Source organism: Panthera onca, chromosome E1 (assembly GCF_046562875.1).
Source record: "Panthera onca isolate mPanOnc1 chromosome E1, mPanOnc1 haplotype 2, whole genome shotgun sequence".
NCBI classification, from domain to species: domain Eukaryota; kingdom Metazoa; phylum Chordata; class Mammalia; order Carnivora; family Felidae; genus Panthera; species Panthera onca.
Genome location: NC_138352.1, coordinates 58,934,873 through 58,953,843, shown reverse-complemented (window position 1 = coordinate 58,953,843; position 18,971 = coordinate 58,934,873).

Below are 18,971 nucleotides of genomic sequence, written 5' to 3'. Positions count from 1 at the left end.
AGACTGGGGCTCCCCTGAGGGCAGGGATGATTGTCTCCCTCCTCAGACTGGGGATCACTCATTTCAGTAGCCAACAGCATCAACCCCATTGCCCCTGGGCCAGTGGGGCAGACCCTGGCTGGGGAGCTGCTTCCCACTGCTTTGGGTGTTAGCCCAGAGGGCCGTGTCCCCAGGCAGCCAATGGGCCCAGGGATACCCTGGGTAGATGATTAACTCCAGGCCCAATGACCCTGGGGCCACTGTGTCCCCACTGCCTCTCCCTGGGGTAAGGCCAGCCTCTGGTTGGAAAACTGACCCTGCTTTGTGGGGGGGATGGATGTGGGTGTATGAAGTCAACACCCCTACCTGACCCTACCGCTCTGAATAGAAGGTCTGCAGGATCACTGTCAGTCTGGGGTTCCAGCTCGAATTTTCTTTATGTTTTTTTTTTAAATGTTTATTTATTTTTGACAGAGAGAGAGAGAGACAGACAGAGCATGAGCAGGGGAGGGGCAGAGAGAGAGGGAGCCACAGAATCCGAAGCAGGCTCCAGGCTCCGAGCCATCAGCACAGAGCCGGACGCGGGGCTCAAACTCACAGACCATGAGATCATGACCCGAGCGGAAGTCAGACGCTCAACCGACTGAGCCACCCAGGCGCTCCCCGCAGCTCGAATTTTCTTTGTTCCCCTCTGAAGCGGGCCCTTGTTTCGTTTTTCAAGGCAAAAAATGTTGTCACCGTGCCCGGAATCGGGCTCCAGTCTTCCCTCACCAGGCCCTGGGTCCTGGAGATGCTGGGGAACAGACACAACCTTCCGACCCCTCCAGATACTTCCCCTCAGCGGGGGGCCCTCAGCCTTGAGCACAACACCCAGCTGTCGTCATGGACAGCTACAGGGACACTCAGATCTGGGACATGAATGTACAGACTTTTGTACACACACACACACACACACACACACACACACACACACACCATACAGAGGTAGAAACAGACACCCTTCCTGAGAGCACATCCATCCACCCACGTGCAGAGGCACAGAGCCGTACTCGTTCACGTGCCTCAATGGTGCCTGGCGCGGGAGAAGTGTCCAGTAGACGTTTATGGAATGAATGAACGAATGAATGAACGAGCAGAAGGCAGAAAAAAAGAGGTAGGGGCCTGTGGAAAGGGAGACCTGGCTCTGTGGAGTCTGTGTCATGGGACTGGCCCCAGGACTGCGCAGGTGGCCCCAAGGTGGCTCTCCAGCTGTGAGGGGGCCGAGCCCAGTGGGAATGTACGAAGGCCTTCTGCACCAGCCGCAGTCTTGTGAGCACGCGCTATGCGTCAGGTAGTGAGCAGGGCTCTCTGAAGATGTAGTCCCACTTGCCCTGGCTCAGGAGGCTGGAATCTGCCACTTTCTTGGCTGCAAAGGTTTGGGCAAGGCATTTGACTTCTCTGAGCCTCCCTTTTGTCACCTGTAAAAGGGGGGAAGAGAACAAAGCTTAAGTCTCTTTACGTAGTAGTGAAGACGAAAAGTTCTCTGTGGGCATACAGTCAGCAAAATCCCCCCTGTGGGACACAAATGCCCTGGTTTCTTCAACCAGTAAATTATAAGAGTAGGAAAGGTGGAATTGGATGAAAAGATGTGTTTTTTTCAATGAAGTAATTTCTAAACCCAATGTGGGGCTTGAACTCACGACTCTGAGATGGAGGGTTGTATGCTCTACAGACTGAGCCAGCTGGGTGCTCCAAAAAGATGTTTTTGAAAGTCTCCGGGCACCCGGGTTGCTCAGTTGGATAAGCATCTGACTCTTGATTTGGGCTCGGGTCATGATCTCATGGTGTGTGGGTTTGAGCCCCGCATTGGGCTCTGCATTGACAGTGCAGGGCCTGCTTGGGATTCTCTCTTTCTCCCTCTCTCTCTGCCCCTCCCCTGCTCAGGCACACCGGCTCTCTCTCTCTCTCTCTCTCAAAATAAATAACTTAAAAAAAAAAGTCTCTTTTAATCCATGTTTGGATTCTGACTGAAACAAGCCGTAAAAAATTCAACAATTGGAAAAATTTTTTGCACATAGGATATTTGAGCTATTAGTTTTTAGGTGTGCTATGATTGTGTGTTATGTTTTTTTTTAAACTACTCCAAGGATTTTAGCGTGCATACTGCATATTTATAGATGAAATGGTAACATGTCTCGCATTTGCTTGAAAATACCCCTGGAGGGGAGAAGGCAGGGTAGGGGAACAGGTGCAACGGGGCTGGCTATGAGTCAGAAGTTGATATCTGTTGAAACTGGACAGCGGGCCCAGGGGATTCATTATACTATCTCTCGACTCCTATGTATGATAAGACGGATGAAAAAAAAAGTTCGGTGAATTCCCATATGCGCAAGTTACCAGCCTGACACGTAAACACTCAGTAAAAGCTAGTTTGCTTCTTCCATGAGTAGTTTGCCTTCAAGGCACAAATGTGTGAAATGGTAAATACTCCACAAATACATAATTTATGAGTGTTTCAATTCCAAGTGTGCCATGAGCCTCTTGTCCAGCAGGGGACTCCCTATTCTCTGCCTCTCTTTCTGGCTGCTGCTCTGGGGGCTAAAAGGAGGAAACCATCAGCAGTGTGAGGGAGTTATTGCAGACCTGCAGACCCGTTAGCGTCTGATCGAGACCTCTGAGGTGACAGAACACACACACACACACACACACACACACAGAAAGCGGGGGCGGGGGCGGGGGCGGGGGGAGAATTTGTCCATACCTTATGATAACCCTATGATTGGAAGTCTTCCTACAGTTTAGCATCTCTGGGGGTTGGGGGTATTTAGAAAAGGCTACTGTCTTGAAGGTAATAATGGCAAACCCTTCCTCAGGTGCTATTCTAAGCCCATGATACATATTCACGTAATTTAATTCCCACACTAACACCATGAAGTAGGTGTTACCATTAGTACAGAGATCCTAGGAGTGGATTTTAGACAAGTGGAAGTCAAGTGCTTTCAAGGCACAAGTGGAGCTTCCTAGCAGACGAGTGGAAAAGGATCCTGGAGCTCAGGAGAGAGGTCAGGGCTGGCGAGGCCCTGGAGCAGGTGATGGATGAAGCCCTGAGTGTGGCCAGGAGCTGCCAGAGAGGGGCTGTAGAAAGGGAAGAACACATGGAGAGGTAGAAGGGGGCCCGCCAGAAGTCACCCAGAATCTATAGGGGGAGATGCTTCAAGAAGGAAGGGGCACAGATGCTTCAAATCCTGAGAAAAGGCTATTGGCTTCACTCACACGTGACTTTTCCATTTCAGTGGGCTGGGAAGGGGACATAGGGTGGGAAAGCCAGGGAGCAAGTGGTTGGAGAGGGGCCTAGGCTGAGCCCATAGGAAATCCTGGGGGAATTATGGCTGGAGAAAGAAACAGAACCTCGTTATTCAAAGTATGGTTCACGGCATCACCTGGGAGTTGGTTGGAAATGAGGAATCTGGGGCCCTCTCTAGGCTTACTGAATTAGCATCTGCATTTTAATGAGGTCCCCAGGGGATTCTGTGGGCATTAAAATCTGAAAAGTATTGGAGCAGAGATGTGGGCTGGCCCCTAGAGGTCAAGAGAGGTGGCATTCAATATGGGGATGTCCCTGGTGAGTTTGAGGCCAAGGAAGAGGTGAAGACGCTGGGGAGGAGCTGGACTCAGGGGTGACGTGGTTACGGCTTTGTGGGGGTTGGGTGTTATGTGGGGCTCGTGGGTGAAGCAGTAGTCCTGGGTGGTACTTTCTGGCCTGCGAATGAGAGCCCTGGAGGGATACCCATGTGTGTGTCCCCCAGAGGAAAGAGGAATGTGTAGAGGCGCTCGTGTGTGTGTGTGTGTGTGTGTGTGTGTGTGTGTTTGAGGGTTTAGCATGTGTGAAGGGTGAGGTGTGGGGCAGAGTTCATGTGTGACTTTTGTATATTTTTGTGTTTTTATATGCCAGAAGTCAGCAAATGGACGTTTCATATGGCTCATCTTAATATACGCATGTCCCAAGGTGAAGTTAACGTGTAGGCAGCGATTGTGGGGTATCAGGGCTTAGGAAACTCTCCTGGAGTTGAACAGCCAGCCTCCTGGACTCAGGGAACTCTGGGCGGTACCCCACCTGTCCTCAGTGGATAAGGACGCGGGTTCCGTCGTGCGCCCGCAGATTGTAATTACACACTCTTGCCACGAGAGGGCAGTGTCGGCCCGGCCTGGAGGCACGAGGTGCGCTCCTTCCGAAGTTACAGCGATCCGCTCTGCTCGAGGGGGCGAGTGAAAACCCGCCCTGGGCAGCGGGTTGGACGAGGGGGCGGGGTGTTGACTTTTGGTCCCCTGGTGCCCAGGCTTGCCGCCCCTCCCTCCGGGTCTGGCTGCCCCCATCCCAGCCAACACCCTTCCAGAGCCACCCCATCTTCATGCGTCGCTCTCGCATCGCATCTCGAAACCCCAACCCTCCTGCTTGAAGACCACCAGCCCGGGGTGGGCACTTGCCCGGGAGGGCAAGGGAGGTGGGGAGGGGAGGGGAGGGGAGGGGAGGTGGGGAGGGTAGGGGAGGGTGGGCGATTGAGGGTGCAGCCAAAGGGAGGGAGAGTCAGGGGTAAAGGCATTGAGAGGAGTGGGAAGTTTTACTGGGAGCAAAGGTGGGAAGAAGGGGCTCAGCCGTCCTCAGTCGGGACACATGAAGGGCTCTCCCAGTATGGACCGGGCAGGGTGCTGGGCGAGTGAATCCGGGGGCAGGGCTCGGGTCCCCTTGCCTTCATCTGGGGTCAGACCCCAGGCGTTGGAGTCCCAGCCTCACAGAGTGGCCTCGGGCTTGCTTAGAGCCAGACGGTCCCTCCCACTGCAGGGGTCTTTTGTTTCCTGTTCTCTGTGGGGAGAAAGCTGGCTTCCCTTCCATTCACCGGTGACTCGCTGGTCTTTGCCTGTCGGACTGAGAAACCCCAGGGAAAGTACCAGCGTTCCCGAACCGGCTAGCGTGGCAGGGCCAGGCCAGGGCACGGAAGGGAAAAGCCCAGGGAAGGGAGGCCAGTGGTGTGGGTGTGCCTTGAGGAGACCAGGGCTTGGAGGAGCAGAGTGGCCCGACCTCAGCTGGGCTCCTGCAAGTTCAGGGGTGGGGCGGAGGTGGGGGACCCCAGGCAGAGACGGGAGGCCTGAGGGTGGGGCTGGAAGAGGAGCTGGTGGTTACATGTTTAGGGTATACTTAAGAGCAAACAAACAAACCAAACACTTCTTTTTTTTCATCATAAAAGTAATTTAGGGGGCGCCCGGGTAGCTCAGTCGGTTAAGCAGCCTACTTTGGCTCAAGTCATGATCTCCCCCCTCTCCCCTCAGGTGAGTTCCAGCCCCACATGGGGCTCTCTGCTGTCCACACGTGGCAACTTCCGCCTTGGAACCTCTGTCTCCCTCTCTCTGCCCCTCCCCTGCGCGCGCCCTCTCTCTCAAAAATAAACATTAAAAGCATTTTTTGTAAGTAATCTAGGAAAATTACTGAAAACTGGATAAATAAAACCTCCCTAGTCTACTAATATAGCTGCTGTTTGCCTTTGGTCTATTTCTTTCCAAGCTCTTCTACATTAAACAAACAAATATGGCTGTGTTATTGTGCACCTATAATTATTTTCCTCATCTTCACTTAGGATGGCAGAAACAAGGGCACCTGGGTGGGCTCAGTCGGTTAAGCGTGGGTCTTCCGCTCAGGTCGTGATCTCATGATTCATAAGTTCGAGCCCCGCATCGGGCCCTGTGCTGACAGCTCAGAGCCTGGAGTCTGCTTCGGATTCTGTGCCTCCCTCTCTCTCTGCCCCTCCCCCGCTTGTGCTCTGTCTCTCTCAAAAATAAATAAAACATTAAAAAAAAAAAAAAAAAGGATATCAGACACATTTTCCATAGTAGGTCCTGTATTAGTTTCTGAGGCTTGCCCTCACAAAGAACCACAGCCCGGGTGACTTGAAATAGCAGAAATGTATGGTCTCACAGGTGGGGAGACTGGAAGTCCTAGAGGGAGGCGTCCACAGGGCCACCTCACAACCCCAAGATCAAGAGTCGCATGCTCTGCTGTATATTTGTACATACACTTACTACCCTTATTTATTTTTTTTTCTGAGCTGAGAGCTTATTTTGCAGGTAACATTTTGTATCCTGCTTTTCCCACTTAGAATCCAAGACAGCTTCTCATCTCATATAATTCATAATCACCTTTTGGGCGACTGCGTGATGTTAACACTATAGGAATCTATTACAATTTAATATTGAACGTGCTGTTGTTAGATATTTACGATGCTTCCACGTTTTCCCTGTGATAAATAAACCGAGGTACACATTTTTGTGCTTCTATTGCTGAAAGAAGTCTATTTCAGTAAGTGTTCAGAAACTGAATTCCTAGGTTAAAGTGTGTAAATACTTTTTCTTTTTTTAAATGTGTCTTCATTTTTTAGAGAGAGTGAGCCGAGGAGGGGCCAAAAGAGAGGGGGACAGGGGATCCAAAGCGGGCTCTGGGCTGATAGCAGCGAGCCCCATGTGGGGCTCAAACTCACGAACCGTGAGAACGTGACCTGAGCTGAAGTCGGACGCTCAACCGACTGAACCACCCAGGCGCCCCCATGTGCTTTGGATGCTCTTGAATCTTTGGAAGTTGCTTTTCAAAAGGGTCATACCAATGCCCACTCCTTGTGCGTGAGCATGAATGAGCAAGAGCCAGACACCCAACCGACTGAGCCACCCAGGTGCCCCAGTTTTATTTATTTTTAAATCTTGAAATCTTACCAGGTAAAGCACGGTATTCTGTTTTGTCTTTTTGGGTTACCAGGGATGCCATTTGTTCAGTGTTACCTTTCCTCTTTCGGAGTTGTCTGTTCATATCCATTTATCTTTTGGGGACCCTAATGTTTTACTTCAAGATCTGTGTAGTCACTTCACATATAAAGCATTAGCCTTTTCTGGGGCGCCTGGGTGGCTCAGTTGGTTAAATGTCTGAGTCCTGATTCTGCCTCAGGTCATGATCTCACGGTCGTGGGATCGAGCCCTGAGTCGGGCTCCGCACAGAGCGTGGAGCCTGCTTGGGATTCTCTCTCTCTCTCCCTCTCTCTCTCTCTGCCCCTCCCTTGCTCATGCTCTCTCTCAAAAATAAATAAACAAACTTAAAAAAAGATATCAACCCCTTCTCATATCTGCCATATGGATTTTTTTTTTTTTTTTTAGTCTGTTGGCTCTTTCATTTAAAAACGACTGGTTGGGCAACGTGGATGGAACTGGAGACCGTTATGCTAAGTGAAATAAGTCATACAGAGAAAGACGGATACCGTATGTTTTCATTCTTATGTAGATCCTGAGAAACTTACCAGAAGACCATGGGGGAGGGGGGAAAAAAAAAAAGAGGTTAGAGAGGGAGGGAGCCAAAACATAAGAGACTCTTAAAAACTGAGACCAAACTGAGGGTTGATGGGGGGTGGGAGGGAGGGGAGGGTGGGTGATGGGTATCGAGGAGGGCACCTGTTGGGAAGAGCACTGGGTGTTGTATGGAAACCAATTTGACAATAAGTTTCATATTTAAAAATCAATAGAAATAAAAACGGCTGGTTGGGAAATGCACATCGAAACGACAGCAAGGCGCCACCTCACACACGTTAGGATGGCTACTGACAAAAACACCGGAAAATAACAAGTGTCGGTGAGGATGCGGAGAAATTGGAATCCCTGTGCGCTGTTGGCGGGAATGTGAAGCGGTGTAGCTGCTATGGAAACAGGCTGGCGTTTCCTCCAAAAATTAAGGTGGTAAATTTTGCATTATGTGTATTTTTCTGGTGTCTGTTATGTGTCTTTTGCTACATAAAAAAAAAAAAAAAACCTAGGGAAGGAGAAAATATAACAGATATTCAGTAAAAAAAACTTAATTCTACTCTGTAAAGTCTGTGTGCTGGGCATGGAGATTATAAAATCAATAAGATGTCCAGGTGCCCACGGACCACGAGGATCGAAATAGAAACCAACACTCACAACACAGTTTCATCTGTGCTTTGATAGAACATGGAGCAGCCGGGGGGGCCGGGGAACATTCAGGGGCAACAGCCAATCCACACTGGGTAAGGTGAAGGGTGGGGGCGACGTGAGGGAAAGTTCCCTGCGGGCTGGATCTAGGACGGGTGAGAAGTGAGCTTGGCAAAGAGAAGCGGTTCGTGCGTAATTTCAGTTACGTGTTTATGACACACACATGCGTTTAACGCTTCTGTGGGCAAGGTCGGTGACCTTTCTCTGTGATTTCGTCCCGTGCTTTCTTTATACTCACAAAGATCTCTTCCCTCGAGAGGTCTGGTTGTTCTTTCTTCCCGATTTTCTATGGTTCAGTTTACTTTTACTTGTAATTCTTGAGTCTGCCTGGAAATTACTTCAGTAATGGGCAGGGGGTGGGGGGATGGGGGACCCCATTGGGAGGGTGGAGAGACAGAAAGGGGATGTTGGGTGGCTGCAGGGAATACTGTCTTCATTTTGCTGTCCTCTTTCCTGACATGGTGGCTCAGGCTCCCACAGTGAGGACCGTCTGGTCCTCTTCCCTCTGGTTGTTTGAGGTGATAGGTAGGGTGGGTATGTAGCCAAAGCCCTGGGTGATTGGAGGTGATAATCCATGGGTTGGCCCTGAAGTACAAAGGATGTAGGGAAGACGGCTGGAGGACTTCTGATGTAGGGATTGAACAGGATGGGCTGGAAGTGAATGTGGCATCTCTCTCTCTGCCCATCCCTGCTACTCAAGCTATCACTCCATCTCAGCTCCCACTTTTCCCCCCTCCCTATAAATACAGTTGACCCCTGGGACATGTGGGTGGCTCAGTTGCTTCCGGGTCTGACTCTTGGTTTCAGCTCAGGTCAGGATCTCATGGTTTGTGAGTTGGAGCCCCGAGTCGGGATCTGCGCTGACAACGTGAAGCCTGCTGGGGATTCTCTCCCTCCCCCTCTCTCTCTGCTCATCCCCCACTTGCACTGTCTCTGTCTCTCTCAAAATAAACTTAAAAAAATGTTTTAAAAAGTCACTTAAAAAAAATACAGTTGACTCTGGAACGACGCGGGTGTTAGGGATGTCAACCCCCTGCACAGTCAAAAATCTATGTATGATTTTTGACTCCCCCAAAACTTTACTAATAGCCCACTGTTGACCGGAAGCCTTATGGATAACATAAACAGTCGATTACACATATTTTGTGTGTTATAATTACACTATATTGTGTTCTTACAATAAAGTAAGCTGGAGAAAAGAAAATGTTATTGGGACGCCAGAGTGGCTCAGTTGGTTAAACGTCTGAGACCTGATTCTGCCTCAGGTTATGATCTCACTGTTCATGGGATCGAGCCCCTCAAGAGGCTCTGCACGGACAGCACAGAGCCTGCTTGGGATTCTCTCTCTCCTCTCTCTGCCCTTCCCTCACTCATTCTCTTTCTCCCTCTCTCTCTCTCTTTCAAAATAAAGCAACTTTAAAAAATGAAAAAAAAATATTAAAAAAAGAAAACCATAAAGATGTAAATACATAAAGAAGAAAAATTATTAAAAAAAGAAAATCATAAAGAAGAAATGTAAAATACATTTACGATGCTGTACTGTATTTATTGAAAAGGCCCGCAAGTAAGTGGATCGTATAGTTCAAACCCATGTCGTTCAAGAGTCAAGAGTAGTTTTATTTATCTGCTTGTTCCCTTGTTTTGGGCTTTGTTCTGGCTGGACCATAAGTTCCTAGAAGGCACGCATCTTGTCTGCCTTGTTCCCTGTCGTGTTCCCGGTGCCTGGGGCAGGGACTGGCACAGAATAGGTGCTCCTGGAATGTGGGGTGAATGAATAAGAGGAAAGAATGATCTCTCTGTGCTGCCCCCCGCGGGTGTGGGTGTGCAGAAAACCAGGAGGAGCTGCCATTCTGAGCTGTCTGCTCCAATGCCTCTGGGCAGATTGCTGGATGAGGGACTGAGGATCTGAACCCCCCCCCCCCCCCCCGCCCCCAGTCTGGGGCAGACCCCTTGTGGTCTGGTTTTAGGGCCTGCATTCCATGGGGGGGGGCGGGGAGGCTGAAGGCCGGAAGGAGCCTCCCACCCCCAGATGCCCTCTGTAGCTGAAGCTGGGACTAGGTGGGAGATGGGGCAGAGGCTGAGCCGCTGTCTGGGTCCAAAGGGACAGGGCTGGGGGAGGCAGGGCTGAATCACGGAGGCGGCTGTTCCTGATGAAGTTTCCTGTCTCAGGGGCTCAGAGACATTCATTACAGCCAGGAGGAGAAGTAATTAAGCCACAGAGCAGCAGGGGTTGCAGGGAGGGAGGCCTGATTTCCTGGGGTGGCTCCTGGTGTAATTAATAAGGGTGGAGGCGGGGAGAGCTCTGCACGGTCTGGGCATATTGGTAATAGAGACGTGGCTTCAGAACCACAGTCACCTACATCTGTGCTGACCCCCACAGGCGTGGACACAGAGGCTCGAGGAATGGGCGGGCGTCTGGCTCCATGAGGACGGCCTGAGACAGAGGAAAGAGCTTGGGCCTGGGGCCACACTGGCCTGAGCTTCCGCCCTGGTATCCGTTTACCTGCTGTGGGACCTGGGGCAAGTTGCTTAACCTCTCTGAGCTTCAGTTTCCTTATCAGTAACAGGGAGCTGACAACGCAGACCTTGTGGGACGGCTTAGTAGTGTGCCTAGCTTGCAGCAGACACGCGGAGCTGGGATTCGAAAGCCAGTTTGTGGTGGCTGGGCACGACAGTGCATCCACCTGCGAGCGGGGCACCGGATGGAGGGGCAGGGGCGCGCAGGCTCCCTTGACAGTGGCACACGGTTCCGAGTGCTGGGGCAGGCGTAACAGCCGTGGGTCGGGTTCATGGCCACCTCCTCTGTGTTTCTGCTCCATTTTCTGTGCTCCTTACAATGACCTTGCAAGGGTATTATTCTTATTCCCATTTACAGGTGAGAAAACTGAGGCTCAGAGAGGCAAAATCAGTGGGCTATAGAATTGAGATTCCACTTTAGGCCCGTCTGGGGCCACAGTCCTCAAATGACTCTTCCCTTTGGACTGAAAGAAACCCTGGGAGAACCACGGGAGCAATGGGGGCACCTAGCCTCCTCCTCAGACACCCCAAATGCCATCCCTCTGGGACAGACACTTGGGCATATGTCTTCAGGAGAAAAAGACCTGGGCGCTCACCTCCCTTTATGGGCCAAGGGCCCACCGTGTTGCCCAATCCTGGCCAATCTTGAGTCTCTGCTCCTCCCAGGCACTGAGCCTGGCGCAGGCACTTTCCTTGCTGAGACCACAGCCCTTCTGGGCTCTGGTCCTTCCTCTGGTCTCATTCCTGGCTAGAGGCTGCAGGGGGGAGGGGGAGGGTGCTGGGCTTTGGGACTAGGGTAGGAAGGTGTCAGTGGAAGACATTAAGTTATACGACAAGATGGAGGGAGAGGGGACAGGGAGCTGGGGGACAGGACGAATTCCCGCCATGCAGAAGGCAGGCAGGAAAGAAGGGGATGGCAGCAGGTGGGGTTCGGGTGAGACACCTGTGGGCCAGGGTAGAAGTCCCTGCGGAGGTGGGGGGCGGGGAGGTGACCAGCCTGGGGCAGCTTTCAGGAAGTCTGGGGCCCTGGGAGGAGGAAGTGGGGTCTCCTCCCCCAGAGCAATCTTCAAAAGTACGGTTCCCTGGCCCGGGCTAGGGTGCCAAGAAAACAAAGAGAACAATGTTTGATGGATTATACATTTTTTGTGTTCTTATTTCTTTTGTTTTTAATTTTCTCAGTTACAACTTTTCTGATTATAAAAGTAATACCCATTGCAAACTATAAAAATTCCGTAAAAATATGAAGAAAAAATCACCTGTAGTTCCATCCCAAGAGACAACTATCCTTGACATTTTTATGTATAGAATATCTCTGAGAGATTTCCTTCCATGTATAGGCATATATATATATATATATATATATATATATATATATACACACACACACACCCACATATATGTGTATATATACATATATGTATATATACACGTATATGTGGGTGTATATGTATATATACACATATGTGTATATATGTATATACACGCGTATATGTGTACGTGTATATGTGTATACACATATATGCGTATATATACACATATATGTGTATACACATATACGTGTACACATATACGTGTATATATACACATATGTATATATGTATATATATGTATGTGTGTGTATATATATACATATATATATGTATATATATATATGAGAAAGAGAGAGGGGGGGACTTGGAGCTTTTTTGTATGTACTATTTTTTTTTTATTTTTAAAAAAATTGATTTAAATAATCTCTACACACAGCATGGGGCTGGCACTCACAACCCCCAAGATCAAGAGTCGGATGCTCTTCTGACTGAGCCAGCCACGCACCCCTATACAATTTTTTAAGGTTTTTATTTTGAGAGAGAGACAGAGAGAGAGAGAGTGTGTGTATGTGTAAGTGGGGTAGAGGGAGAGAAGGAGACAGGAAGAGAATCCCAAGCAGTCTCCATGTTCATCTTGGAGCCGGCCAGGGGCTCGATCCCATGACCCTGGGATCATGACCTGAACCAAAAGCAAGAGTCGGATGTTCAACTGCCTGAGCCACCCAGGTGCCGCTACAATTTTTTTTTGTACTCAGCTTTCTTCACCTGTAAGCATATGTCCTAAATATTTCCATGTCGTTCAACAGTTTTCAAAACTGTGATTTTTAACGGCTCCATTAACATAGTACGTCTTTCATATGTGTCATAGTTTACCCATTGTTGGACACTTGGGAATTTTGTGTTTCCCTTTTTGTGTGTGTTTTGTTAATTACCACTGTGCTGAGTATCCTTGTACTTAACCTCTGGATATATCTACTGTTACCTTCACAGAAATGGAAACCTGGATAAAAGGTAGACACCCATTACCCTAAGCCAGCGTTCTGAAAATTCTCCTGCAGGTCTCATCTCCAGTGTTTGCAGAGGGGCTGGTCATAGCCTGGGCAGCACTGGGTATTATCATTGAAAAAAATCTTTGCCCCCAATTTTTTAATAGGAAAAAAAGTATCTCTTTCTTTTAATATGTATTCCTTTGATTAATAGTGAAATAGGATCAATATTTTTCACATTTTTTGGTGACTTGATTATTGTCCTTGCTCACTTTTTTTGAAGTTTATTTATTTATTTTGAGAGAGAGAGAAAGCGTGCAAGCACCTGAGCAGAGGATGGGCAGAGAGAGAGAGAGAGAGAGAGAGAGAGAATCCCAAGCAGGCTCTGCACTGTCAGCCCAGAGCCCTATGCGGGTCTCCATCCCTCAAACCATCAGATCATAACCTGAACGGAAACCCAGAGTCAGACACTCAACTGACTGAGCCACCCAGGTGCCCCACCTTTGCTTGCTTTTTAAAACGGGGGTCTCGGTCATTTTGTTATTGATTTGTAGGTACTCTTCATATATTCCAGATCTTAATTAATGCTTCTTTAGTTTTATATGTTGTAAATACATTCTCTTAATTTCAAAGCCTGTCTTTTCACTTCGTTTTTTTATTAGATTGAAAAGTGTTCCATATTAACGTAGTCCCACATATTTTAAAATATTTATTTTATTTGTTTTGTGTTTAGGAGGGCTTTTTCCTTTTTCATTATGAAAGTCATATAAGCACTTTCGTACAAGTTTGGAAGAGTAACAAACTCATGCCCAGAACCACCGCCTCATGCAACCAGACTGGATTTAATTAAGAGCAAAATCGAGATTTAACGATCTGGCCAGGTCGCGGGTCTAGACTTAGGCGATCAATTTCAGTGACCTCAGCGCCCTGACTGTGTGCCTGACATCCAGATGCCAGCTGCCTCCCCCGATGTGCCTCGTCGTCTTCCTCCGTGAACTCGGTTAACCGCGGAGGCTGGACTAACTCGCTGGTCTCTTAGGAGGAGGAGGCCAGGGTAGGCTCTGGGTTCAGACGGTGCCAGGTTCAAATCCATATGCTAAGGTTTCGAACCTAAGTAAGTTTCCACCTCTGCAAAATGGGAATAATAACAGTACCTACTTCCCTGAATTGTTGGGAAAATGAAATCAGATGCTTGTAATGCTTCTCAGGCAGCCCTGCGGCCCAGTTAAGCCTCGATCAAATTACATACCTCCTCCTACTACTGTAATTCCTGACGAGTCTCCTGCTCCCACCCATTGGGAATCCAGGTCAAGACATGGGTCCCTGGCTGTGTCGTCGCTGCCACAAGGGGAAGGTGGCTCAGGGCAGACAGGGCTGGTAGCCAAGGCCCTGGGAGAGGAGGGACGAGAGCTGATGGGTGGGAGCAGGGCAGCAGCGACTCAGGGCGCTGGGGAGGCTCCAGCCTCCCCGGGTTGGGGCCCTCCTGTGACCCCATCATCTTTCCGGATCCGCGGGCCGATCGGAGGCGGCGGGGTGCCGGGAAGTGGGGGGTGCCCTCTGCTCCCTCCGGTCCTTATCAGCGCTGGCCGGATGAGCGCGGCGGGGCGAGGGGTTCCGGCACGGCGCGCTGATGTTGTTGCGGGAGATAATGTGTTTGCGGGAGATAAGCGCTGCGCTGCAGCTTTCCGGCTCTGTACACAGACGCCACTTAGCTGTGCAAACACCTGCCGCTCGCCTCGGGCTGGCAGCCGGCGCAGGACCCCCGGGAGGGTGGGGCGTGCGTGCGACCGTCGAGGAGGTCAGCCAGCGACCGGCAGGGTGTGGGGTGAGGGGTGGGAAGGGTGTGGAGTGGGTGGACCGGCACGCGGGTGTCCCTCTGCAGCATCTAGGTCCCCGAGGGCTAGAACTGGGTGCGTGCTTGCATGGGAGGGTGGGCAGTGGGTGCAGATGGGCATCTGAAGGACTCTTCCCCTGATGTATGAACACCCCCCACCCCTCGCGGAGTAACAACCCTCACACCCAGCAGTGTCGCCTCCAGCCAGGCCCCTGGGATTAATCCACCCCTCGCTATCAGGTCTCACCTTCGTCTCCTTGGGGGCCAGGCACCCAGACCCGTGGGGTCCCAAAAGCCAGTCCTGGCAGGGCTGGGTCTGTGCTACACTGATCAGCCTCCAGAGCTGGGGGCAAGTTGGGGAGGGGCCTCCCTGGGAGAGCCCCTGGAAGGTGACCACGCCCTCTCTCTGCCTCCTTCATCCAGGGCTGTAGCTCTGCCCCTAAACCCTCCTTGGCTCCCTGTTTTCCACTCCCAGCTGCTTTCAGGACCTCAGCACGATGCTGGAAGCCACACTCGGTGCCACCACCATTCTTCTCCTTCTTAGTTCACCCTGTCCCCAAGGTTGTCTGAGGGACAAACCGTCTTATCTAGGACAAAATGAGCAGCTGCCCCCAGACCAGGGAAGCCTACTGAACAGACTGGTCCTAGGTGTTGAGCCCAGACGCCCAGTTGAGCACAGAATCTAGCTTGGCCCAGCCTCAGGCATACGCCTTACTGACATCTCATTAGCTTGAAAGACTGTCCACGTGTCTCTGCCACATGCCCAAATCTGTTTTGTTCCCTTAGTACTCCTGCTTTGGCCAGAACCTTGGCTAAACCTTCTGTTTTTGCCCGACTCCTGCCTGAGAGCAAAGTCACCAAGTACTAGCATACAGGTTGTGCACTGCGCAAGAGCATCGGATCTCGGGGCACCGTTCACACTGTAGACATAGAGTAGTGTATATGAGCATGTGGTGATCTCCTTATCAAGTCCTTGATCAGGCCCAGCTGGTTAAGATTGGGTGACGTCAGGGAAGGCAAGTCACTTTACCTCTTTGTGTCCCATATCTTTGTCTATGAAATGGAGACTCATTCATGTCTTTGTCCAACACACATTTACTGAGGCTCTTCCCAGCCTGGCACTGGGCTGGACGCCACGATGGAGAGAAGTAGGCAGGGTTCAATGCAGGGTGTTGAGGGCTATGCTTTTTGGGGGGGGGACCCAGCCACAGAGCAGGAGTGGGGGTGACCTCGGGGAGGGTGGGGGGGCTTTAAATATTGATGGGAGCCGTGGTTGCTCTTCCCCAGAAAGATGTCCCTTCATACGAAGTTTGGGCCGGTCTGTGGTGCCTGTGGCCGGGACAGGTAGGCCTAGAACGGGCTTCAGGCCAGGGTCCTCCCGGCTGGGGACAGCAGCCCCTGCGTCTCATAAGGTGCAAGGGGGTGTCAAGGAGAGGCCCCCGGAACCCTAGTTTCCGTGCAGCTGGCCTGGGCCTCGGTCTCCCCGAGAGGCGCCAGGAGAGCGGATGGTGAGTTGTTTTCTGTTTTCCCCTGACTCTGCTGTCTCCTCCCCGCTCCCCTCATGGATGACACAGACTGAGTCACACTAATGGCTTTCCACGGAGCCCTCAGAACTAATGAAGCTGCTAACAAGTGATTGAGCAAATGAGTCGACAGCACTTTACCACTCCACCGAGGGCCACGGAGCAGGCCACGGGCTGCACAGGGGACGTGGAATGGAGTAGGGGTGAAGCCTGTCACTGGGCTGGGCGAGGGAGGTAAGGGGGAGACAGGGAGATGCCAGAGGTTCTGGGTGAGGGAGGAGAGGACAGTGTGTGGAAAGGGAATTGGCGAGAGCTCTGGAGAGGGAGGGGGAGACGCAGGGGGCAGAGATGTAGAGAGAGGAGTGGAGGGGGTATTGGGTGTCAGGGGCTGGGGTGAGGGTCCCCCTCTCTGCTGGGCACTGGGGGAGGGGTGCAGAGATAGGAAGCCCAGGCCTTGGCCTTGAGACCACAGTTTGGATGGGGAGGGAGACAGGTGTATCCAATTTTTTTATGTATCAAAAGAAGCCTGTGACACGGGCTTTGTTATTGCCTTTTTGCAGCGAGGTTCAGAGAGGTCAAGCAACTTTCCCAAAGTCACCCAGCTGAGATGCAAGCGAGATTCAAACCCAGACCGGTCTGACCCCAGAATCCGTGCCTTTTCCACCACCCTTGGTGTGCAAGTGTGTGGAGGGGAAGACATGATCAGAAACCACTAAGAACAGATTACTCTGGGTTGATCTGATTTGCCTCATTAATGGAATTACTTGGACGGAGGTGGGGGAGGTGCTATAGATTCCTTGTGTCTGGACTTCAGCAAGGCGCTTGGCCAAAATCTCTCCTGACATCCCGTGGACACGAGGGTGATGTATGGGTGAAATGGCCCAATGGCTGAAAGAATTGCTAATTAGATGTGGGGCCGTTTCTAAAGACAGTTGATGGCACAGCAGAGGCTGTCGGTGGGAGAGAGTGACTTTGAACTATGGGACTCTGTCCTTGGTCCTGTTCTCCCTCACAGTTGTTGTTTTTTTGTTTTTTTCCTTTTCCCCTCCCTTGTATTTATTTTTCACTATCCAGGCAATATATGTCTATTGTAGAAAATTACAAACTATGGATAAGTAAAAAGAAAGAAAAAGCATCCTGTATCTCACTAAGAACATTCCCTGAACGGTCTTTTCAACTTGCCGTAACTTTGAAATGTTTTTGTTTTATTTTTATTTTTTGTTCTTTAAAAAAAAATTTTTTTTTTAATGTTTATTTATCCCTGAGACAATGCGAGAGACAGAGTGCAAGCAGGGGAGGGGCAGACAGAGGGAGACACAGAATTCGAAGCGGGCTCCAGGCTCCGAGCTGTCAGCCCAGGGCCCGACGTGGGGCCCGAACTCACAAACCGTGAGATCATGACCTGAGCCGAAGTCGGACGCCCAACCCGACTGAGCCACTCAAGCGCCCCACTTTGAAGTTTTTTGGTAATGAAATGTTGAGGATAAAAAAAAAAATTCCTAATAAGGGGCCCCCAGCTGGCTCAGTTGGACGAACATGTGACTTTGGATCTCGGGGTTGTGCATTCAAGCCCCACATTGGGTGCAGAGCTTTCTGAAAAATAAAATCTTAAAAAAAAAAATCCCTCCACAAAACATAACTCTCTGTTCACATTTAGGGTGTATCCTGCCAATCTCTTTATTGCAAATAATAGCCATAAAGCGTAGCATTTTATCGGGCATTTACAACGAGCTGGCAACGGTGCCGAACATCTTACAGACACCATATTAAATCATTATAACACTTTATGGCTAGCTTTACGATCTACTTTTCACAGATGACAAAGCCGAGGCTCAGAGATGAGGCAGCTTGGCCACGGAGGCTAGGAGCGGAAGGAGCACAGTCTGAACCAGGATTTGCCTGGCTCTGGAGCTGAACTCTGAGCTTCTAGAAGACCCCACACTCTCTAAATGCACCTGGACCCTCTCCCCACAGTCTGTGCCTTCTCACTTCACCTCCTCCTGGGAGCTGTTTGCACCTGATGATCATAAATCTTCATGCCGCTTGTTTTCTGCTTGCACAAAATCATCTGGGGACACCACCTAGGGGGTGACCTCACGAAGGCACAGACCCCAGTGAAGCGGGATAATCTCCTGGTCTTTAAGTCGCCCCCAGCTGGCATTTCTCCTGTGTTCCTTATACGGGCAGGTGCCTCGGCTTCGAAAAGACAGGAGTTTATTTGAACGCTTTTTGAAAGCTTACTATTTACCACGCACTGTGTTGAGCTCTTTAGCGATAGTAACTTTAAGAAAGTGGTTAAAAAATTAACGTACGGTAAAATTGACTTAAAAAAATTTTTTTTAACATTTATTTATTTTTGAGAGACAGCTAGAGACAGAGCATGAGCGGGGAAGGGGCAGAGAGAGAGGGAGGCACAGAATCCGAAGCAGGCTCCAGGCTCCGAGCTGTCAGCACAGAGCCTGATGCGGGGCTTGAACTCATGAACCAGGAGATCATGACCTGAGCCGAGATTGAGTTGGACGCTTAACCGACTGAGCCACCCAGGCACCCCTTAAAATTTTTTTTTGATGTTTATTTATTTTTGGGAGAGAGAGAGAAAGTGAGCAGGGGAGGGCAGAGAGAGAGAGAGAGAGAGACAGAGACAGAGACAGAGAATCCGAAGCAGGCTCCAGGCTCCAAGCTGTCAGCACAGAGCCTGACGCAGGGCTCGAACTCATGAACCATGAAATCATGACCTGACCCGAAATCGGAGGCTTAACTGATTGATCCACCCAGGAGCCCCTGATCTGTTCTTTATCACCATAGT